Genomic DNA, 12,655 nt, shown 5'->3' with positions numbered 1-12,655 from the left:
ACATATTAAAAACCACATCTTCATAGATGACAACTCTATCAGTTTATACTTCAGGTGCTTCTCCTCCAGGAACCAGCTATAAAAGAATAAGACAATTTTACATTAGTGCCATAGATTTGAGCTTTACAAACTCCATACATTCTTGCTTTACAACACTTTAGGAGATGAAGACTAGAGTGGACCACAGAACTGGGTTTTAGATTCAGCATTATCTTCTTATCACAACAGAGGAAGTCAGCCACTTCCAGAGAAGCACATACCAAAAAGAATCTTCAAAATACAGAGGAAGTTTAACAAAACACAAAGGAGATCCTAGGAAACACACATTTTTGTTTTTCTCTTTGCTATTCACTCCAAGGATACAATTATATCTGGAAATACCACAGATAATTTTCAAAACAACAAAGAACACATTTCCTTTCACAAAGAATTTCTCCTACTGCTGATTCTTCCCCAAACTTGCTATACTGAGAAGCTGGTTTCCTCTTTCCAACTTCTGTTGTAAAGCAGGGCCCAAAAACTAAGAGCCTGAACCCTTCTACAGGCAGCAGGCAGTAAGCACAAACTTTTCCAGTGAAGAAAGTAAAGAACTGAACAGAAATACAAAAGAAAAACAATGAATAAGGGAAAAAAAGATAACCATTCCTTTTACTGATACGTTTTTAATAATCAGCTGAACATTTTGAGGCAAAGATTTGCTACTTTTGGGACCAAAGTAAGAAAAAGTCTAATGCAATTTTACCCCACACAAGAAACCGGAACATGCACTATCCTTCATGGATGGGGAACAATAAACAAAGCAGAAAATGGCTCAGAAATTAAGTCAAGATGGCACTTGCTCAGACACACTGTGTAGAGGTACAAGATAGGTAAGAGAACAAAATCATTTGCACAGAGCTGACTTTGACTCAAGACAGTTTTCTTCTGCCCACAAATCAGGAATGCTGTTATTTAGGAAGTCCAGACTTTAAGCCATCTATGCAAACAAGAAAAAAACTACTGTGGTTTTGCTTCTGTGGCATTTAGGAAATTGCAGAATTCAGCAATTGCAAAATTGCAATATTTAATTACTATTTCAGTATTGATCTACATACAGCAGCACATGATAAACTAAAAATCATAATGCTTCTGATTTGGTATAATCAACAGAACTTTAGTTTTTTTATTTTTTCAGAGTATGTAGAGATTCAGCTCTCTGGGTATCACATGGTATCATAATCACCAAATGACTTGACAAGCTTGTAAGCACCCAAACTGCTACAAACACATTTATACATAAGATAACAAATGAAATGTAGATGTATTCCATCTACATACTTATGCAGGCAAACAGCAGTTAGAAGCTGCTGTATGAAGCACCCGAGTGGCTGAGATCAGTGATTCCCTGCACATCTGAAAACCTGAAAAACATTCAATAAAATGAAATTAGGGCTATGCTCCTTTCTTTTTTCCCTTTTTTTTTTTTTTTTTTAACTGTAAAATCTACCAAGTAAGGCAACAAGGTCAGTTTTCAGGATAATTCATAGAATCATATGCCCTGGAAGCTACTTGAAAATAGCTTATGTAACAAAACTGTCTGGAAAGCTCATCTTGAAGTAGTTGAACTCAGTTACTGTTCAATTTACAGGTACAGAAAATGAATGCACAGTCTTTTAACAGTGATGACTTAACTTTGTTATGTTATTTCCATTTAGTAAAATCTTGACTAGCTTTGTTATTCTTCTGCCCTCAGGTGATATTCACTGAAGTAGCATTAGAAAAAGTAAGAACACATAATCAGGTACAAAGATCCCAGTTTGTATTACAGAAGTAAAACAAATCTCTAAGATCACAGCTATTGGAACTAACAAATAAATTAGCCATACTGCAGCATAATCTTGATAAATGGACCACCTGAGTAAAAAAAAGCTTACCTAGCAACTAAAAAGCACTTTTTGTCTCAGTACGCAAACATACAGATTCACCCGCTAAATCCTGGAAATTTCTTGAATACCAGTGGTACACAAAATATGTTTTCAATAGCAACAGGTCTTACCAAGGTAATACTCTTTAAGTCTGCTACCTTTTAAATCTTTGCCTAGACTTTAAGGGAAGTTTCAAAAGCAAACAAACTGCTGGAAAATTCAACACATAACCCATGCAAAATCAAGGCTACAAATTAGGAACCTGATTACACATATAAATCATGCAACAAGTACTCTGTGGCATGGCTGAAGAGATCCCCCTCTGTAATTTATGTCCAAAGCATAAACTATTCAGCTAGTAAGTATTCAAAAAATATAAGTCCACCTTTCTTATAGGTCTTACACAATCATTTTCCTCAGCAAACCAAGCATTAAATAGCATCAAGAGGCAGAAGTAATACTTAAAATTCTGTAACATCTTCTAATACAATATCTGAAAATCCAGTTCCGGGGAAAATAAGGCCCAGCACTTTAAAGTAAAAACATTTAGTTATTTTAGTTTTACACTGCACTGTGAATTTTTCCATAAAATAAAAATATCAGAAAATTACAACTAAGCCATACAAAAAGCTTCTAGCTAATGTACTCAAATATGTCAAAGGCATTTAGTGAATTGAGCCAAAGCATAAAGTGGATGGCTTTAACTCTTTCCATCAAAGGTTACTGACAAAATCATCAGATCCTAGGAGTGTTCCAAAAATTTTTTTATCACTCATCACAATATGAATGCATGAACTCATGCATTTGTCCACAAGCTCTGTAAACAAAACCAAAAGATGCTTTTTATAGAGTGTACCTATTTTTAGAACAAAAACCTTGACATTGTGATGACAAAAAGTAACTCCCACAGTCACGGGTAAAAAAAATAAAATCAAAAAGACACAAAAAGATATATGTTAAGGAAGAAGTTTCTTTGCACACTCTGCTGCTGCTAGTACGTAGACAAATTTCTCGGACAATGATTTTAACATGAAAGGATCATGTACACTTCAGTGAGAGCACTTACTGTTGCCAGTTTGTGGCTAATGACCACATGGCCAAGTACCAGCACTCAGCCCCAGCCATGGCCAAAGCCACCTTCCTGTCCACTGCCCCTGCCCTATGGCAGGGGCCAGGCGAGGAACCTCCCACTGAGCTTCAGCACCGTTCACACCACCCAAAGGTACCCACACACAGCCTCTTTGTTTTTTCTTCCCCCTTCTCTTCCCTGCCCACCAGACACTGAGTGAGTGTGGGAACATCGCGGTGACACTGGTTACCAAGCGGCAGGAGCTGAGAGGTGTTGGTGGTCATGTTGGCCACCATACTATATCCAGTCCCATCCAATTGCTGCGCTCCCCAGCAGGCCTGACAAGCAGTATCAGAGCTGTTGCTCCTCCTCTTCCGCCTCTACCCTCTAGCCCCACCCCTGCCCCACCAATGCCCTCTGCCGGCTCAGTTTTTCTTCCTTTTTTCCTCCCTGTTCTCCTCTAGCCAGTACAACCAGTAGTGGAACAGCCCAGCAGCACCAGTGTTAATCATCCCGTCATGTAAGTCACCGTTTTTGTGATGTGGAAGTATTTTATTCGCTGTATGTCATAGCTATTTCCTGTGTGGATTTCCACCCCCCGGGTTTTCTTATTTGTTCACAAGAGTGCTGTTGCATGAAGGCTCTTTGGAAGCCTTTTTGCACAGACAGCTGGCTTGGAGCTGAAAAAACACTGGCTGTTCAAACATGCTTTGCTTGCTTAATGCTGCAGCATTAAATAAAACTGTTATATCAATTTCTTGTGTCGATGTACATTTTGTAACACGGCAGAATCCAGAAGAATTGAATCTGAATAAACTCAAACTTCAAACCAGGAAGGTGTGGTCATGGAGTTGCTTTTTACATCAGGCAACACTTAGAATGTGACACTTTATTGTGCCATAAGTCGAGTCTCTCCTGATGGGAGAGAATTTGCTGAGAGTCCTTGCAAGGCGCTTAAAAGATAAAACGAGACGTCTTCTGTAGTTTCAATGCTTCTAGATAGTTATTTATTAAGTCTTATCAGAGAAACTGAGCCACTAGCATGACCCAGGTACAGCATGGAAGGAGGAAAAGTAGAAGTGAGAGCAATTATCAAGATTTACACAGCCTTTTAAAGACATTTTAACCAATAGTTACTAAAAACGTACATTATTTTTACTTTCTTACCAGTTATTCAGTAACATGACTAGGAACTGCGAATTTTCTATCCAATCAATCCAAACTACTTTTACTGCAAAAGAAGGAGAAGATTTAGAGAACAACAATCCTCCATTTTGATATTTTTTACTCTTATCTATTTACTACAAAGAGAAGCCCAAAACCTCTATAAATTTTTCACCCTGTGACAATCTTACATAGTAGTCTATAACCTAATTCACACCACTGTGTTTTTCTAGCTGTTGTCTGACTGTTGGTAATTTTTTCCAAGGCTTAAAGCTATACCAGTGGTGTCCAGGGGGGTAAAACCCCTTAAAAATAGGCAGAGAAATATTCTCAGCACCCTAGGTTCCTACAGAATGTATTGACCTCTGTCTTGGGTTGGATGATTAGCAGGTTGAGAGAGTGTCTTGGTTTAAAAGACAGGTGTCTGCCAAGGAAGGTGGGAACCTCCCTTGGAATGGAAAATGTGACCCCTTTCCTCCAAATTATTGTAACTTTGAAATTAAGGGGCTTTCAGGCAAAGATATGGGAAAAGGAATAACAGTTCTTTACTAGTATGTATGTGTATAACAAGGCAAGCAAACAACAACAGTGGCAGCAACAACAAACCAAGAAAACCAGAAACCCCAATAAACAGTCTCTTCCTGTTCTTTAAGCCATTTCCCCTTTGCTATAGTTGCGGCCACAGCTGGCAGGGGCGCTGTTGGCTCCCGTCTGGGCAGGGCAGGTGCGATGATTCCCCTGCAGCTGCAGGGGGTGCTCCGGTGCACGATAGGAGACCACGAGGTTAAATGGCAGCTTGGCTGAGCTGGGAAGTCATGGGTGCCAGTTGGTCATGATTGCAGGGTTACCCTGCAGAGGTGGCCCATAAGGGGTCACCCCACACGTTGGCTCTGGACCCTCTCCCAACAGCTGGAAAACAAAAAACCAACCAACCAACCAAACAAAAAATTAAGCAGACTTGCAGTGCAGGAAAACCACAGCAGACCGGGATCTTGGAGTCCAACACACAGGAGTGGCTGCGGCAATGTATCGTGGGCAGAGGGTTTGGCAAGAGCCGGTTCCAATGTTTCGGCACCACACACGCTGGTTCTGAGCGCTGAGTAGTCAGGTGGCAGGGAAGCAGGCAAACAGCCCCTTCCTCCCCTGAACTCAGAAACCACACTCAGCAAAACCCTGGCCAAAACCTGCGGGGTACCCCCCTCACCTTTTTCTTGCCCCCAGCCAGAGCCATTTCAATGGAATGTTGTGACACCTAGCTACATAATTTTTTCCTAATTGCCCCATTTGTCTCTTAGGCAATACCATCACACCCCCACACCCCCACTCCATTGTCCTTCTTCCAGGTAGCAGATGGGGAAAAAAATCACTGAAAGAAACAAACCCAGAACAGAGAATTAGGATAAAAGGGTTAGAATAGTAAGGGTGATGCTGTTGTGGATGTTTGCTACAGGCCACCTAAGCAGGAAGTGTGTGGCAGCTTGGGGCAGCCTCAAAGTCTCAAGCCCTGGTTCTTGTGGGGGACTTTAACTACTCTGACATCTGCTGGAGAAGCAACATAGACAAGCATGAACAGTTTAGGAGGTTCCTGGAAAGCACTGATAACTTCTTGTCACAAGTAGTGGAGATTCCCAGAAGGAATGGTGTGCTGCTTGACCTTATACTAACCAACAAGGAAGGCCTTGATGACATGAAGTTTGCAGGCAGCCTTTGCTGTAGTGACCATGGGATTGTAGAGTTCAGTACTGAACAAAGTAGCAGGAGAGAGAGCAAGATTATGACCACAGACTTCAGGAGAGCTAACTTTAGCATCTTTAGGGATCTTGGAAGAATTCCATGGGAGCAGCCCCTGCAGGGAAGAAGTATCAAGAGAGCTGATTGATATTCAAGGTTCTCTTTCTTCAGGCTCAATGACAATCCCAGTGAGGAAGAAATCAGTCTAAGGGCACACGAAATCTCTGTGGATGTATAAAGAACTACTGTCATGACTAAAGTACAAGAAAGAAATACACAGGAGATGGAAGGGGGGTCAGGCTACTTGCAGTGGATATAGGGCAATGGTCAGAGTAAGTAGAAATGAGGCTAGAAAGGCCAAGGCCCACCTGGAAGTAAATCTGGCCAAGGATGCCCAGAGTCTTTTTCAAATACATCAATAACAAAAGGAAAACAAAGGATCATGTGGGCCCATTATTTAATGGGAAGGGGACCCTGGTAACAGAGGATGCAGAGAAGGAAGAGGTATTGAATGTTTTCTTTGCATCAATATTCACTGATAAGAGCAGCCCTCAGGAATCTCTGACCCAGGAGACCCAGGGTAAATGAATTTTGGGAGAAGCACCTTCCCTTGGTTAAGGAGGATTGGGTCAGAGAATACCTAAACAAAGTCAACATCCACAAGTCCTTGGGCCCTGACAGGATGCATCCTTGAGCGCTAAGAGAGCTGGTGGACATCATAGCCAGGCTGCTCATGATCATCTTTGAAAGGTCATGACGATTAGGAGAGGTGCCTGTGGACTGGAAACGTTCAGTGATAGCAAATGTCACCCCTGTCTTCAAAAAGGGCCAGAAGGAGGACCCAGGACCAGTCAGCTGACCGGCCAGCCAGCCTTGCCTTGATCCCTGCAAAGGTGATGGAGTGCCTCATTCTGAAGGCCATCTTCATCTATGTGGATGACAAGAAGGTGATCAGGGAGTAGTCAGCATGGGTTCACTAAATGTAAGTCATGTTTGACCAACCTGATGACCTTCTACAATGAAACAACCACCTGGCTGGATGAAAGGAGAGCAGCGGATATTGTCTGCCTCAGTTTCAGCAAGACTTTCAACACTGTGTCTCACAACATCCTCATGGGCAAAGTCAAGAAGTGTGGGTTGGAGTGGACAGTGAGGTGGACTGGGAACTGGTTGAATGGCAAATCCTAGATGGTCATGATCCATTGCACAGTCTGGTTGGAGGCCTGTCACCTAGGGTTCTATACTGGGTCTAGTATTGTTTAACTTGTTCATCAATGACTTGGATGAGGGGGCAGATACCTCCTCAGCAAGTTCGCTGATGATACAAAACTGAGAAGTGGATGACACCTCAAAGGGGTGTGTGGGCCTTCAGAGGGACCTCGACATGTTGGAGAGATGGCAGAGAAGAACCTTCTGAATTTCAACAAGGGCAAATGCAGGGTCCTGCACCTGAGGAGGAATAACCCAAACACTAGTACAGGCTGGGTGCTGACCTGCTGGAAAGAAGCTCTGAGAAAAGGACCTAGGGGTCCTGGTGGACAAAAAACTACCCATGAGCCAGCAGTGTGTCCTTGTGGCCAAGAAGGCCAATGGTGTCCTGGGGTACATTAGGAAGAGCTCTGCCAGGAGGCCGACGGAGGTGATCCTGACCCTCTGCTCAGCCCTGGTGAGCCACATCTGGATTATTGTGTCCAGTTCTGGGCTCCTCAGTACAAAAGAGACATGGAGCTCCTGAAGCTCCATGCAGAGATCTACAAGAATGATTAGGGGACTGAAGCATCTCTCTTAGGAGGAATGTGGTGCTGCCTCCAGAGGTGTAACATACACAGGTATCACAGGGCTGCTAACTCAGTTCTTAAATTTGGTTAGTTGCTAAGTGCTAAGTTGCTGTGCTAAGTTGTTAAGTATCTCCTAACACCTGGACCTTCCCAAGTAAAATGCAGCTTCTGAAATCAGCAGATATTGCTGCCCCACTGGACTCCACACAGGAGTCCTTTGCAGAGCAGAGATGTAATGCTGGATGGACTCACTGCAGGGCTGCTGCCACTCCCTTGAGCAGAGGGTTTGTGAAGTGATAGCTGGGATAGTTATAATGGCTGCATGAGTCAGCACAGGCAGGACACTGGAACCACCAGAAAACCTCAGATGGAATGCAAAGAGTGAATCCGTTTTTATTACCATCTGGGACATCCCCAAAACAACACCCAGACAAGAGACATCCAGGGATACAGGTACCTCTGAGTTCAGTTCATGCTAGGGGATCACCAACCCTGCTGTTTTCATCTCTTTGTCAGCGATTTGTGCAGGCGTATTTTATTACTGTGCTTTGAGCTTCTCTGGAGCAGGGCAGTAATGTAGATACAAAAATGCTGCTAGCAAGGATTTTCTTGCTATTTTCTAAGTCCATGAGAGACTTCTCTCTCTCACAGAAGAGGTAGCAGAGTATGTAAACAACCAAGCCACCTGCAACCTTGAAAAAGTCTTGTTTATGGTATAGTAGAAAAATATTTTGACAATGGATGTTTTAGGATTTTAGCCAATCACCCCAAGGGGTGGCTGATCCTTTGTCCAATTAGACTATGAAGAAAAAAGTCTGTAAAAGAGTTTGTGAAATAATTAAATGAATAAATCTTGGTGCACAATTCCTGCATGTTGGATCTTCTCTCCTCCTCCTCCCTATGGCTGCGGGACACGGTGATATACCCTAGGGCCCAGGCCTGTGGTAATATAGTAATCTCAATCATGTGCAGCAGAGCACCACTGAATCTACCAAAGGCCTGTGTTATCTAAACAGAGATGTTCTACTTGTCAAATATAGGAAGCTAAAGAAAGATTTGTATGATACACATCTTTTTCTACACCCCAGCTGCATGTCACTGGAGCATGTCTATAATCCTCTACATCAATCTTCCATTATTATCCCACACTGGATCTGAAAATGACTAGCCGTTCCATTACACCAGCGTAAACTATGTCCCCTTGTTTTTCAAAGCTGATGTTATTTCCATGGTGATCTATTGTCACTGTCCTTCCTAGTCTATGGCTCTGGTTACACTTTAGCCTTCCTTTGGGCTGTGGCTGCTGAAGTCACCCAATTTTGCAATCTTGGGAAAGAGTCCAGATCATTGGTTAAAAGTATTAAATGGAACTGACCCCAGGAAGATGAATTATGCCTCTCTGTAGATGACCAAATCTCCACCTTATTCCCAATTCCAGAACTGAGAATATTTGTTTACACTTTTAAAGGCACATCTGTTCTGTGAAGTTGTGATGAAAAGATGATGGTGGTGATCTTTATTTTTCCTTCTCCATCATTTCTAGAATAAATGCTTTCAGTCAGAAATGGTTTCTTTCTGCTTTCTGCTAATGTTTCTGCTGTGTGTTGTGGGAAATTATGCATAGAGCCACTGACTTGTCTTTTTCCATCCTCTGCTTCATTGGACTGAAGGTTTCTCTTGAGCCTGAGATCCATCACACAGCCTCAGTTTTACTTAGAGCTCTTTCTTTGTTGGGATTTTCACAGGCTGAAAGACAACCTTGGTTGTCCTCCTTATTATTTCCATTTTCATTTTGAGCACCAGCTAACCTGCTCCTAAGGAAGCAGAATTATAAGCTTAATGGATGCTTAGTAGAAGTGTAATCCTTTTGTTGTCGTTTTCTGCAGTGCTGTGAGATTATGTGATGAGGTTTATAGAGTCCACAGCATGTCTATTGAAACAAACTGATGTGCTGAATGAGTATTTTTTATACAGGAACACTGCTTCTCTACCTTATCTTGTGAAATTTTCTCTCACAATGTTTCTACCTGAAGGGGGGAGAATAAGGAAGAGAAGTCTCACAGGAGCACGCTTCTGTGAGTCACAGCTCTATTTTTCACACTCAGCAGATTCAAAACTAAAGTTTGTCCTTCCTGCAAGCTTTCTCAGGCTGAAATTGCAGACCTTTCAAGGCTCACTTTCCTTCACTTGATCCTTTTTAGATGCTTCACAGGACATATTATCTTGCAGGCAAATTAGTTTCTCTCTCATCAGAATTGGGTTTGGCCACTGTACACAGAATTTCTCCAAGTACAAAGTCTCTAAGGAGCAAGAGAGCCGATTGTTCTTAATATGCTCAAATACTGACAAGCTTGTGATTTTCCTTCCGCATTTATATGCTTAAAGCTTATGGTTCAGGTCTTGCTGGAGAGGTTTTTTTGTGGAAGAACATAGGCAGAGAAAATATTTGTATCCCAATTTCTCACTAGCTTGACAAGTAAAACCAGTGATTTACAATCAAGCATAATGGGAATGATTTGTAGCAATTCAACGCATTATCAGCATATATCGGTGTGTGGCATCAATGTTAACAGAGATGTTGGGAGGCATAGCAAGAAGAGAGGTGGTTTACATGGTCAGGAAAAGAGATGATGCCTGAAAAGTTCTCTGAAAGGCAGCCTATGCCACACACCACAAGTTTCTCTAACACAGAAAAGAGATGCCTCTTCTTCCTCATGACCTGCCTCTTTTCCTGAGTAAGGAGGTCACTATTTCTTGAGCTTTTACTTCTAGAACGGATCCCTCCCTTTCAGTACCAACTCAGGTCATTCCATGAATCAGCAACAAGTTGTCCCTTCACAGTTTCCTGCCTCAGCTTATGAGCAGCTCTTGCAAGAGCATTGCTGCTGCTGTTCCCTCCAGCTTGAGTCTGTTTACCCTGGATGCAGCTCTGCTGTTTCCAACTGCTACCTTCCGTACAGGCCCTCCACTGGACTTACAAGTACAGCTGTTGTAGGAACCCAGAGTGCAGAGAATATTTCTCTGCCTGTTTTGAAGGGTTTTTACCCCCCTGAACAACACTGTTTTGACCTTCGACCATGGAAAAAATTGCCAACTATTGGACAAGAACTAGAAAATACAGTGGTGTGAATTAGGTGATAGACTACTATGTAAGATTGCCACAGGGTGAAAAACTTAGAGGTTTTGGGCTTCTCTTTGTAGTAAATAGATAAGAGCAAAACCCATCAAAATGGAGGATTGTTGTTGCTCTCTAAACCTTCTTCTTCTACTACTCCATATTCTGCAGTAAAAGTAATTTGGGATGATTGGACAAAAATTCTGCAGTTCCTGGCTGTGTTACTGAATAATTGGTAGAAAAGTGAAAATAATATACATTTTTAGTAACTATTGGTTAAATTATCTTTAAAAAGCTGTGTAAATCTTGATAATTATGCTTTCTCCTGCATTCTCTGCTCTGTGCTCTGGGTCACGCTAGTGACTCTGTTTCTCTGATAAGACTTAATAAACAACTATCTAGCAGCAGTGAAGGCTGAAAGTCTCCGTTTGTCTCTCGAACTAACTCCTGGCAAGGACTTTAAAAACTCTCTCCCATCAGGAGAGATTTGATTTACGGCACGGATCTGTGTCAGCTGTGATGTGAGGTTTGTTTGCACTAACCCAGGAAGTGGGTATAGAGATACATAAAGAGCTAGGAATAAATACAGGCCTATAGGCATACATATAGGTAGTGGTATAGATATGTGTGCATGTTATTTTTTCCCAGTTGTTTCTAAGAGGTGATTATGTTCACTTGGTAACAGAGGGCAGAGGTAGTGGCGTTTTGTACTGTTGTGCCCAATGTGAATAATAGTTTTGGCAAAAAAGAGTTCAGATAGACATAAAATTTTCTTCATTTCAGTGAGGAACACAGCCAGGGCTGTCTACTTCAGCCTACAGCAATATCTCCAAACTGTGTGGTTTTCCCTTTTACCCTGATAGATAATTCCAGAAATAAATCTTACGGGAGAGAGAAAGCCTTTGGCATTCCAAGGATACAAACAAACTTGCTGGAGTGATCTATTGACAATTTCTACACTCAATACATTACCCTTTCCTTTAGCGATATTTAATGGAGTTGGTTTTTTTTCAACTGATCGAAACAATTTTGTCATTTTGCTTGAGTGTTGCCAGGAAAACCCACTCCATGCATCTTAAAGCAAATTGGGATCCAAGCATTTTATTTATCTGTTAACAGCACAAAATTAAGCAGCAATAAGAAAAGTGTGTCATTGAGGATAAACAGTGGTAGTATCACAGGTAAACCCCCAAACTTGACATACACAAATGTTAGTAGACACCAGCAAATTTTTAAGCACCCTTTGTAAAAAACGTAAAAGAGCTTTCTGAAGAGCATTCACTTTCCCTTGGCAGCCTTTCAATAGCACCACCAACACTGGTGCTGTACACTTACCTTATCAACTAAAGGTACCATCAGATTCTTGGGGGAGTCCAGCTCCAAAACTGAAAATGGCCAGTAACTCCTCCCACACAAAATGTGCCAGGATAGAGAGCTGTTGATGTTCCTCTGGCAGGGCTTTCCATAGCATAACCAATACTACTGCTATTCACTTCTCTTGCAAACTAAAGGCACCATCACTATCTCTCAGTCTCCACAGTGCCCAGCTGTGAAATTGAAAATATCCAGCAATGGACCCTACACAAAAGGAGCCAGGACAAAAAGCTGTTGCTTTTACCTCCTCCCTGTCACTGTTCAACAGCACCACTAGATAGAGCTATGTCCTTGCCTTGCCAGCTAAAGGTACCATCACACAAACGCATTTCAAATGCAACTCCAAAATTGAAAACGTCCAGCACCTGTTCTGACACAAAAGGAGTCAGGACAGAAAGCTGACCCTTATCTTCTCCTGCCAGCCTTTCAACAGAACCACCAACCCAGAGGCTATGTGCTTGTCTTACCAATGAACTGTGCCAGTGCATTCTCTCACTCTCCCCAGAGTCTTTCTCCCATA

This window comes from Aphelocoma coerulescens, unplaced genomic scaffold (genome assembly GCF_041296385.1).
Source record: "Aphelocoma coerulescens isolate FSJ_1873_10779 unplaced genomic scaffold, UR_Acoe_1.0 HiC_scaffold_128, whole genome shotgun sequence".
NCBI lineage: Eukaryota > Metazoa > Chordata > Aves > Passeriformes > Corvidae > Aphelocoma > Aphelocoma coerulescens.
The sequence above is the reverse complement of the archived record's forward strand: the minus strand, read 5'-3'. Positions refer to the sequence as shown.